This window comes from Stylophora pistillata, chromosome 4 (assembly GCF_964205215.1).
Source record: "Stylophora pistillata chromosome 4, jaStyPist1.2, whole genome shotgun sequence".
Taxonomy (NCBI): Eukaryota; Metazoa; Cnidaria; class Anthozoa; order Scleractinia; family Pocilloporidae; genus Stylophora; species Stylophora pistillata.
In genome coordinates this window covers 23,370,975-23,383,806 of record NC_142522.1, presented here as the reverse complement: position 1 = coordinate 23,383,806, position 12,832 = coordinate 23,370,975, and the positions used below count along the sequence as shown (strand labels likewise).

The 12,832-nt window shown below is 35.8% G+C and overlaps 1 pseudogene; it reads right to left on the bottom strand.

Annotated features, from left to right (window-relative positions):
* Positions 1-8,732: 8,732 nt before the first annotated feature.
* LOC148732932 (uncharacterized) lies at positions 8,733-9,658 on the bottom strand (annotated as a pseudogene).
* Positions 9,659-12,832: the final 3,174 nt, after the last annotated feature.

Genomic DNA, 12,832 nt, shown 5'->3' with positions numbered 1-12,832 from the left:
CCAATGACGAAACAGAATACCTAAATTAAACGAGGCTTACCTGTAAGGTGAAGTTTGATTGGGATCTTGTGAGTCATTGGTCGGGAGCAAAGGAGTCATGTGCCCACCCATTTGTTATTAACCCACCCATGATTGGGTGTAAGTGCTCACTTCTGTTAAAGACTGATCTTCCCAGGCTCGTGCGCCTTCTCATATGACTCCTTCGCTCCCGACCAATGACTCACAGAATCCCAATCAAACTTCACCTTACAGGTAAGCCTCGTTCAATTTAGGTATTTTATCTGCACATGCAAACAGAAGCCACTGCGTTCAGATAAACTGTTGAAATGCCTCAACCCATTTTGTCAAGATAGAAAGTTTTTTCATTTGCCCTGCTTATACTTCAAGCGGATGCTGAACAATGCCATGACAACTTGGGAATGTATGGTGTGTAAATCAGGATAAAAAACTGAACAAAGGTTGTTAATGACTCTTTCAATACATCTGATGATAGTGTTGTGATAACTGGTGTTTCAAAATGCTCTTCAGAAAAGTCAGCATCATTTGCAAAGCTGAATGATGGGCATTACCAATTGATTTCATCACCCAATGGATGGCTTGACTGTGATATTATCCATGAAGTACATGTTTGTCTAAGAAACATTAATCCAGATGTGGAGGGCTTTCAGAGACCAAATTTGGGCCTTGTTAGAAACTTCAATCAGGTTATTGGGGAATTTATTCAGATTCTGCATACTGGTAATGCCCACTGGGTATGTGTAAGCTCAGTAGGGTGTGAAGATGGCACTGTCAACTTGTATGACAGTTTGTATCATAACATTATTCTAAATGAAGTACAAGAGCAGGTACTCAATGTTGTTGGACGTTCAAATTTGACTAGCATTCAAGTTGTCCCTGTGCAACAACAGACAAATAGCAGTGACTATGGAGTATTTGCTGCCACCTTTGCTGCATGTCTTGCTTATGGTATACACCCTGAAACAATGCAATTTGATGTCCCTAAAATGAGAAACCATTTATATCAGTCTTTAAAATCTGGTGTATTGAAAATCTTTCCTAAATTTTAGACTATTTAAGGTACATCTACAGTTAAAACTTTTTGAAGAGAAAGAACACCCACTTTATTATAGCGAAAATAAAATAGTTGCCCGATGCAATGTACCTGCATATTTGAATGCCCAAGATGGAGGGTAGGGACCCAGTCTACGTTGAATCGATCCCAATCTTTCGCAGCTTCTCCTAAAACGGCTGCAGACCCCATCGCGTTCTTAAATATCATCAGTTAAGTCATCTCTACTTATCGTACAGATCCACATTCTTCTTCGCTCAGAGGTAACTTCTTCGGTGTACTCTCCTTGACTTTAACAGGTGGGACACGAAAAAACCTTACTTTTTCGACGTTAGACCACTTTTTCCCTGTTTTGTTCCCACAGCTAATGATAAGCCAAAGGACCGTGATAAAGAAAATATAAATATTACACTATTGATTTCTCAAAATCGTAAAATGTGCTCCAGATGTTTCCTGTCACAATATTCACAGCTGATTATCATGGAACACCAACATGGCGGATGAAGTCGGTTACCATAACGATAAAGAAATTTGGTCACGTGAGTGAAAACACTCTATTCAGAGATAAATATTTTGAAGAATTAGCATATCCTGGTATATTCCATGGTCAGAAAAGATCAGAAGATAAAGATAGACTTGTTAGTGACATTTGTAAATCTGAGTTAAGACTGTATGATAGAAGAGCTGCCATGTGTGTTGATATTCTTCAAAACAAAGAAACTTCAAATGAAAATTATTTTAGGGAAATCGAAAATTGCACTTAGAAAGTGTAAAAGGGAAGTCAGCAGATCAATAAATGCAGGAGTTGTCAAGATGGCCGTTTTCATCGTCTGCGGCTTTCAGTCGAATTTTGCGAATAGCTCTTTAATTCTGTTTTGTGTTCTGTGTTTCTACCTACATAAATATGGGAGTGAGCGTCTTACAAGAAAAGTCCTGGAAGAAATCCTTGATATGAAGCTGTTACCACTTAAAGCAACAATTGAAGAGTTAACCAACAAGATGGCTGAATTTCGTAAATTCATCGATGAAGCAAACACGAAATAGGAAGAAACCAACACTCGTACGTCTGGCATCGAAAAGGTTTTAGTACCATCACCACCGAAAACAAAGCCTTAAATAACACAATACTTCAACTGGAAGGGAAAATGACTAACTTAAAGAAAACTTGTGACGAGCTCAAGCAGTATTCAAGGCGGGAGTGCCTTGAGATCCATGGCATCCCTGTGCCACCGAAAGAAAGGGATATCATATAAAATACCAATGAACTAGTCCTCAAAATCGGAGATAAGATGGGTTTTTCAGTCAGTCCTGAGGATATTTCGGTAAGTCATCGTATCCCAACTAGCCAGAAATATCAGGGACAGTGATCTGCTCCTGCTATTATAGTCAAATTCGCATGGCGTGATACAAAGGAGTTGTTTTATCGTGGGCGAAAAGAGCTGAGAGGTTTGAAAACTAAAGATCTTGGCTTCGCAGTCGCGAATACTATCTTTAAAAATGATAATCCAACTGAAACAAACAAAGAACTCTTTAAGGCCACACTTAAAGTAAAGAAAGATTACGATATGATTACATCTGGAATTAAAATGGGAAGATCTGCGGAAGGACCGAGACAGTTCAGCTATCCTCATAAAAAGTGGAGATCTAGACAAGTTGAAGAGATAAGTACAAATAATGTTATGCCCCCATATTCTGTTCTAAATTCATAGGGCCCAACTGCCGTTCCAACCAGAATGAACTGACTGATAAAGTTACTGAACTTAAGAATTTACCACCTTTGAATGTAATTTGCCCTGTTTCCGCTATTCCACAACTCACAAATATTGATGTGGATCATAATATGCCTTCGGATCAGAACTTTAACTATTAAACTACACATGACTTCCATTCCAATTATGATATAAATGACTTCTCAACACACTTGAAGTAATTTGCTGCTTTAAACTGCAATATTAGAAGTCCGCAGGGTAATCTTGAGAATCTCCTTCATATGTTATCTGAATTGCAATTCCCTTTTTCAGTGATAAAGCTTTCAGAAATTAAATTTAAGGTTGATAAGCATACCATAACAAATGTTAATATTCCAGGCTATGATTTTATTTCACAGCCAAGCCTCTCTTAAATGCAGGAGGTGTTGACTTCTATGTAAAAAATAATTTAACTTTCACTCTTCTATCAGAATTGTCAGTTGCAAAAGTAGATTTTGAAGCTCTCTGGAGAGTGATTAATTGTGATGGTCAATCTAATCTAATCTGCGGAGTTATATAAAGACACCCAAATGGTAATTTGGAAAATTTTATGGATTATATCAACAAGATAATTGAAAAGATACATCTTCAAAATAAGTTCTCGCTTATAATGGGTGACTTCAATATCGATCTCTTGAATTCTTGCAAAAAATCAGATGATTTTAGTAATACTCTTGCTTCCCTCTTTTACCAACCCCACGTTTTACAACCCACTAGGATAACCGATCACACTGCTATTCTTATTGATAATATCTTCTTTAATTCTATCGAGCACTTTACTATTAGTGGGAATATAGTTTATGATCTTACTGATCGTTTGGCTAATTTCATTATTCTGAGTAATCTGGATGCTCTCCCTTCTAATATAAAAGTATATAAAAGAGACTACTCAAATTCTAACCAATCAACCTTAATCAATGAGACGCAGTCTATGGACTGGCATAGGTCAATTCCACGTTGCAGACGTGACATTTAGAGGCAAAATTTGGGTATTAAATGTCTCCTAAAGTCAGATCCACACTATTTGAATTGAAATGAGTCATGTCATAAAATTACCCCTGAAGTACCTCTTTTATTTTGCCTGAAAACATTTTGACTATTTCTTAGAGATCCAGAGAGAATAATTTTTCAAAGTGTGTTGCGGATGTGACTCTTAAAACAACCATTGATTTGAATTGCTTTTGCTTACTTCAAATTTCCTGTGAATTGAAAACCTTTTAAAAAACTGCATATACTAACTAAATGCAATAGTAATTGTGCTTCATAAATCTGAAAATATATTATAGAAATTACTTGTTACCATGGATTTATTAACAAAAATGTTGTGTTGCGGACGTGACCAAAATTTGTTGCGGACATGACATTTTGGGGATGTTCAGGAAAGAGCTTTTCATTCACCCCTAATAACGTTCAGAGTAATATGCAACTGAAGTAAAAATGCTATTTTTATTACTTTTATCTGTAAATTGGGAAATAAATAACAAATAATATATATAAAGAATAAAAATGTTGTGTTGTGGACATGACCAAAATTTGTTGCGGAGGTGACATTTTGGGGATGTTCAGGAAAGAGCTTTTCATTCACCACTAATGACATTCAGAGTAATGCCACTGAAGTAAAAATGCTGTTTTTATAGCTTTTATCTGTAAATTGGGAAATAAATAACAAATAAAATATAAAAGCTTTGATAATCTAGGTCATTTTGTACGTCAAAGGGCATTTATATATTTTTGGAAAATTGTAAAAAAGTGATAGCCTTGCACATATCATAATATGTCTATGATTATCATTTTCTGTCATGAAATATTAACATATCTTCTCATGTTTGAAAATTTTATGAGGTTTTCTGGGTTTTTACAAATGTGTCATGTCCGCAAAGGTCACGTCCGCAACCTGATATCTCTTAAATACTTGACAAATTTGAGCAAGCTGGGGTGTCAAAATTATCATAATACTTGACAATAAGGGCAGCATAAATAAGACCTGAAACAGTTGAGAACCTACATAGAAATTAAATAAATGTTGCTCTGAATCATACCCTGGAGGTCACGTCCGCAACACTTTTTATGTCTTTGTACGTCTGAGGCATTAAATGTTTGAGAATTTTTTCTTTTGGCATTCAAAGGCTCATCCTAGTGGGTAGTTAAGATCTCAAAATCTGATTCATGGCAATCAATTTCTTTGAGATATAGTAATTTAGATATTGGTATGTAAAATGGCTTATTCGGTTAATAAAAACCCTAAAAGACAATGGCATCACACAACCTGCGCGTGGCCACTACTGCCAATCTAGATTTGGATTCTTATAGAACTATGTAAAATCTTTCATTAAAAGTAAGTTTGGCTCTCATATTTTGAATTTGAAAATCGGTCAAATTTTCATGTCTCATGTGGAATAGCCCCATAGTATTTTTACTTCTGATTCCAATCCATTTGATATGTTCTGGTCATTCTATTCCATAATTTCTGAAATAGTAGATAAATACATCCTCTGAATAAATTATCTAAGAAAGAATTAAAATTTCAGTCCAAGCCATGGATAACCCAAGGATTAAAAGTATCTAATTATTAAGTAAAAAATAAATTTTATAAAAAACATTCAAAGACCAAATCTTGTTACTTTAATTCACTTTAAGTTTAAACTTTATAGGAATAAATTAAATCATCTATTAAAACTGAGCAAAAAACAATATTACAGTGATTATTTTCTTAAAAACATTAAAGATAGTAAAAAAATTGGAATGGTATTAAACAAATTATCCATTTTAAGCCTCCAACTAGTCATAGAACTCACTACAGAAAATAATGTCATAACTGATCGTTATATGAATGCTGATATGTTCAATAACTTTTTTGCTAACATTGGCAAGGACCTTGCTTGCTTAATACCAAATGTTGAAATGTCGCCTTTAGAGTATTTAAAAACTCCTTCCTATAATGGTTTTTTATTTCACTTACAACAGCACAGGAAATTGAATCTGAAATCACTAAACTGAAATCTAGCAAAGCCACTGGTCCCTGATGGTGACCTTGTTACTGATTTTATTGATCAGATAATTAATTGTCAATGGTCAGAAGATAATCGTGAACTACAGAAACTAGTGAACAGGCAACTTTACAGGCATTCTCACACCTGTGGGAAGAAATCAAAGAATGAATGTCGATTTAATTACCCACAACCTCCTATGAGAGCAACTGAAATTGTTTATCCTTTAGAAGAAGACATGCCACAAAATAAAATAAAGCAGCATAAAGGCACTTGGAAATCAATCAAGAAGCAATTAAATGATTTCACAGGAGGTCAATGTATAACTTTTGAGGAACTTTTTCTCAAATTAGAAGTTACCGAAAATGACTATCGATGAGATGTGAGGTCATCGGTAAATGCTCCAGTTGCATTTTTAAAAATCACGAGATATTGTTAAGAAAATTGGAGTTCAATGGCTTACGTGGGATTGCAAACCAGTGGTTTAGTACATATCTTACAAATCGTTTGCAAACAGTCACCATAAATGGTGTAACTTCTACCTCTGTCAATATTTCATGTGGTGTTCCTCAGGGGTCAGTGCTTGGACCAATTCTCTTCTTGTTATATATTAATGACTTTCACCATTGCTCTAAATTTTTTATTTCCATTCATTTGCTGATGATACTAATTTATTTTGCAAACACAAAAATCTCACTTCTCTATAGGCAAGTATTAATAATGAACTCTCCAATGTTAATTCCTGGCTATGTGCAAATAAACTTTCTCTCAATAGAGAAAAGACTTGAAATTTTTCATCTTCCCCAAACGAAAGTAACATTCAACTTCAACTGAACTTTAAATGAGAAAAAGTTGCAACATTATTCCTGTATTAAATATTTACGAATTTTAATTGATACAAATTTATCCTGGAAACCTAAAATTGCATGTATTGTAAAGAAAACTAAAAGAAGTGTAGGGATCTTGTCTAAGCTTGGCCATTATGTTAACATTGATATTCTTACTAAGCTCTACTACTCTTCAATCCACCCAGTTCTGATTTATGGTATAATTATCTGGGGTACAGGCAGCCCAAGCTCACTACTAGAAAAGCGGACGTGACTCTTAGAGTGTTGCGCAACATTAAAATTTATAAAGGTTTGTATGGGATGTTATCGGTTTGCCTTAAAAGAGAGAAAAAAATGTCTTGTTTTGAGATAAGATGGACTTACCTTATTGCCTTGTTGTTTTCTTTGTTGATTACCAGAGTCTCAGGCCATTTTGAAGCGTTTTCGGCGAGTTCGCGCTATTTTGGTGTATTTTGGTGTACAGTATTTGAACACTAAAATAGCACGAACTCGCCGAAAACGCTTCAAAATGGCCTGAGACGCTGGTAATCAACAAAGAAAATAACAAGGCAATACGGTAAGTCCATTTTATTTCAAAACAAGACATTTTTTTCTCTCCTTTAAGGCAAACCGATAACATCCCTTACAAACCTTCATAAATATAAAACGTTGCGCCACACTGTAGGGGTCACGTCTGCTTTTCTAGTAGTGAGCTTGGACTGATACATATTCAACTACACTTCAGCCTATATACATTTTACAGAAAAAAAGCAGTGCAAATCATAACTTTTTCCTCATTGATGAACATTCAACTCTGGTATTTAGATTGTTGGCAATTATGAAGCTCTCTGATCTTGTTACATTTCATATTGCACTTTTTATGCATAAATTTCATAACGAGTTATTACCTTCCTATTTTGATAGCTTCTTTAATTCAGTTATTAGTATCCATAAGTACAATACACGAAGTGCTGTAAATCAATCTTATTACCTGCCTCGAGCTAGAACTATGGAATTTTTAATATTCGCTTTTCAAGGACCAAAAGTATGGAACTCTCTTGGGCAAGATATAAAGTCAACCCCTTTCAGCAAATTTACAAATAATTTTAAAATGAATTAGTGTGCCAATATTATTGTCACCCTGGTTTTCTGAATTCCCCAGAGTAATCAGTTTCTTCCAAGCTATTCCTGTGATTTATTTGTTGCTCTAGGCGTTTTTGTTTTATTATAATCGTTCAGGATTTCATTTCTAATATATACATAATTATATATAATATTTTTTCCATGACTTGACTTGTAAATTTCGTTTATTCATAATTATTTTTAGTTTAATTCTGTGTGTGTGTGTCCCGACCTTAATATTATAATTCATTCTATGTAATTTGGCTTCCTAGCCTTGTTAGCCTTCTAGTTATTTTAGGAAGCCAACACCCTCTTAGTTTTAATTTTTTATTTAATGTCAATTTAATCTTCTCAAGAATAAGGGCGAATAAAGTTGTTGTTGTTGTTGTTGTGGCTGAAAGATAAAGGTGCCATAGAGCAATTGATTCATCTAGATGAAGGATTTCAATTTCTGAGAGCACTAAGAGGTTCACCACCATAATTATTTTGAGAAGGCAAAGAAAGACTTGTTTGCAATGATAAGACACCCAGGACCACCCTCTTTGTTCTGTATATTTTCCGCTGCAGAAACGCAATGGATTCATTTCCTAAGAATACTTGGTTAGGTAGTTGATCGCAGAGAATACACCATCACAGAGCTTGAAAATGTGAAGTAGGATGAAAAGTGCAGGTTAATTTAAAGTGACCCAGAAACAAGTGCCAGACTTTCTGATTGTCAGATAAGCCATTTTCTGACCAGTTTTCTCTACAGTAATGCTTAATCATTAGGAAACCTCTCTGACTGGTTCTACAAAGTGGAATACCAGCAACAAGGTTCGCCTCGCATTCACATGCTTATATGGCTGAAGGAGGCACCAGTATTTGGAGTTGATGATGATGATCTTGATACTGATTTTATTGATCAGATAATTAATTGTCAATGGTCAGATGATAATCCTGAACTACAGAAACTAGTGAACAGGCAAATTCACAGGAATTCTCACATCTGTAAGAAGAAGTAAAAGAATGAATGTCGATTTAAGTACCCGCAACCTATTATGAGAGCAAGTGAAATTGGCTCTCTTGCCGAACGTTTTTTGCCTCTATAACTCCAATAAGTAAGCTTATCCAGTGGACAAACATCATTTAGAAAATTGAAGAGCATCTTAAATTGACCACTCGAAAGACCAGTCAAATGTTTTATAGCGTTTGAGTCATTTATAGCAATTTCATATGAAACAGTACTGACCATAGTGACATGATGAATAACATTACTTGAGAGCTTGGTCTTTAACTCATTTGTTGTTAACAGCATCTCGATCTTCGACTTCAGCTCTGCACTCGACGCAGTTTGTGTGCTCTTGTCCTTCGTTGGTAACTCCTCTCCTCTAAAATAATTTAAATTGGCGTCACTTTGGAATAAATGATCAGTTGTTTCTCCTACAGAGTCGATTTTGAGTTGTTTTCTTGCCTTCTTCACTTCTGGTTCGTATGGTTGCTGTTTTAGCGCCTTTCACTTACCTCGTAACTTAAGGTCAATTTCTTTCTTGGACAAATTCACCTTTAAAGGGTCAGAAAACTTATCAGTCGGTCCTTTCCCACCTGGCCAGTGTACTGCACAAATGTATGTATTATAATTAACATTTTCCACAATGAAATTCTCTCTACAGCACGCATTGACCCATCGTTGACCCCTTCGGCTTTGGGCAAGGTATGACTGCTATCTGCACATTTTTTATCATTTCTTTCAAACAATCTGGTAATCTTTCAGGATACCTTGAGTCGTTGTTACATTTTCCCCAACAAAAATGCCTAGTTGCGACCATTTCTTCTTTAAAAGCAAATATTAGAGCAAAATCAGGTTCTCGATAGTCGTCACGTTCCACAAACCTTCTCCTAGTGTTTGTACTAAATTGGCGGGGTGTCCAAACGTCGCAAATCTATTTTTTGACTGTTCGCACAGCGCTATTCTTTGCCTCAAGTGCATATGAAGTCTCGTGAAAGGCTGATTAATACCGGGCCTCTCTTCATCAATTGAATTCCCTCAGTAACTACATGGCATTTCTACAACAATTACAAAATGATGCATTAAATTGGAGAAGATTTGGCTGCCTCTATCAAGAGGATTGCACAGAATAATGAAAAACCACCTCAGAAAACATCAAGCACCAACTGATGCAGCATCTATCATCAACTCTCCTCCATTGAATGAAGTTCACTCAGAACTACCATCAAGAGGATTGTACAGACTGATAAAACACCAATTCAGAAAACATCAAGCACCAACTGAAGTAGTCTCTGCCATCAGCTCTCCCCCAATGAATGAAGGCCAGTAAGAACTGGACAAAGGAGGAATTTTGATTTTTTACTTCAAGTAACAGGTACTCAATATGACAGAAGAGCCTCCTGCATACCTATATTGTACAGATTTCCAGTGGGTTTCACACCTGTCTGAGCTACTTCCCACAAATATCGTCAATCTTTTTAAGGAATCACCTACCAACCACAACTTGAGAAATTCAGACTTCTTTTATTCATAGGATAAATTCTGTAAAATTTTGGAAGCACTCATTAAGATACTTTGGGCCTTTCCTTTGGTCAAAATTATTGATTAAGAACAGAGCCAGAACTTCCTTGTCAACATTTAAAGTAAAAATCAGGAGGGAGAATCTGACTACATTAATTACTTTGGATATATCAACAAAGTTGAAATGGTAAATTGGCCACCGTAACGATTACAAAAGCTGACGTTTCGAGCGTTAGCCCTTCATCGGAGCGAATAGAGGAATTGTGGGTTGTGTGTGCTTTTAAAGGCAGAAAATGGAGTTACGTTATTGGTGGGAACCTGGCAACGAGTATAGACAAATTAACATATTGTGAAAATTTCATTGTAAGCTATATATTTATGCACCCCTTATGTATTTGTAAACCTGTACTAAATATCTCGGTGTGATTTTTAGATTTTATTGTAATTTTTAGTGTCCCCGATTAGTAGACCACAATAATAAATTTATTGACTAACTTGATTTCTGTTGACAACAATGTTTCAGGAAACCACTCTTTGCTGCAATGGATGCTTGCATGCAGGATGTAAAGGAGAGTGGATGATCAAACATAATCTCAAGATCAAGGACATAAAGTCTGAGCTTCTTCTTATTGGTACTCAAACACGGTTGAAGAAGGTGGCTATTGACAACTTGGCTGTAGGAGACTCTTGTACATCCCCCAGTACAGACACAATTAGAAACTTGGATGCCTGGTTTAATACCAACTTTACAATTGGCACACATTTTACAAAAACTTGTAAAGCAGGTTTCTTTTAACTTTCTTAATATTAGCAGGATAACACAATTCTTAACTCAAGAAGTCACAGAGAATTTGATACATGCGTTGGTTACACACAGCCCTGACTATTGTAATTCTCTACTGTATAGATTATCTAACTGTCTTCTATCTAAGATGCAATGCATTCAAAATGCTGTCACAAGACCGGTATATAGAGCACCCAGATAGTCACAGTACTCCTTTGTTAACAGAACATCACTGGTTAAATGTTAAGCATAGAATTGACTTTAAGATAACCTTATAACCTAAAAGGCTGTTCATGGAACAGCAACAGAATATAATTAGAATTTAGTCTCTCAAAAACAGAACACAACAGAACTCCAAAACAATGCTATCAACACCATAAGCTATAAAGATCTTGCCAACTTTTAATGACCATTTTCCCTGCTGGTTAAAATACCTTTTAACCAGCAGGGAATCTCCATTCCACTGCAAATCTGCTTAGTGTCTCCCACGCCTGGATGTTTCAGTTCCAGTCCACCACAAGAGAGAACATACCACACTCAAGAAATTTGTGAAAAAAAAAGGAAAGGTTTCTTGTGTCCAGTACCCCTTCTCCTTACCGAATATCTGGCTACCAAGCTAGAAACAACCCAATGAACAAACTGTCGTTTGAAAAGGGCTAGATATTACAGAGATGGGCAGAGCATTTCAAAAAATTTCTGAATCACCCTTAAAACATCAACAATGAAGCCATAGACTCCCTACCACAGATAGAAACAAACAACAGTCTCGATTAACTTCCAACTGAAGATGAAATTTCCAAAGCTGTAAAGTAGCTCTCAACTGGCAAAGCCCTAAGGACTGCTGCAATACCAGCTAAGTTTTACAAAGACAGAGGGCCAATCATCATAAACAAGCTTACAGAACTCTTTCCGTCTGTGTGGGAAAAAGGAGAAGTGCCACAACAACCCAAGATGCCAATGTGGTCCACATCTACAAAAGAAATGGCAAACACAAGTCATGACAATCACCGGGGAATCTCCCTCCTGTCAACAGTAGGCAAGATACTCTCTTAAGTACTCCTCAACTGTCTCCTCCAGTATCTCAAAACTGGTAGGCTTCCAGAAAGACAGTGCAGATTCAGAGCTGAACATGGAACCACAGACATGATCTTCGCAACGCACCAATTCCAAGAGAAATGCCAAGAGCAGTTCAGCAACCTCTTAAAATTGTTACACATTTTAGTGACTCTGCATCATTTACTGTTCTCTTTATCATAGCTAGAGTTGTTGGTTGAGGATCCTTGTTTATTAAAAGGAACATTTCCTACATTTTATGAAAGACTTAGAGAAGAACTGTTAAAAAACATTTCTTAATCACTGTTAAAGATCACAATATAATTGCTACGAGCAAAGCAAGTATAGCCTACTATTTGTGCCAACCTAAAATTTTCAATGATTTTCCTAGGTTGTGACTTCAAAAAACATCATTCAAATCAACAAAAACTAATGCATGGTCAACCATCCAGTTTGTTTCTTTATGGAAATAATGCCCCTATGTGTGGCATAATACATTCGGTTGCTCAAGAGAAGCTTAGTTGCATGAGTTGTGGATCAAAGAGAGTGATAATTAAGTGAGTTGTGATGAATTTCTTTTGTATCCTTGACTGGTAAATATTAAGTGATACTGTTAATACAATTTTTTTACCATACTTCTTTTTATTTCAGCTTTGTATTGAATCAGTTTAGAAATATTTCTCAAGCTGTGCATGTCAAATGCAACCCTATTCATCCTTACAAATATTCACCAAGG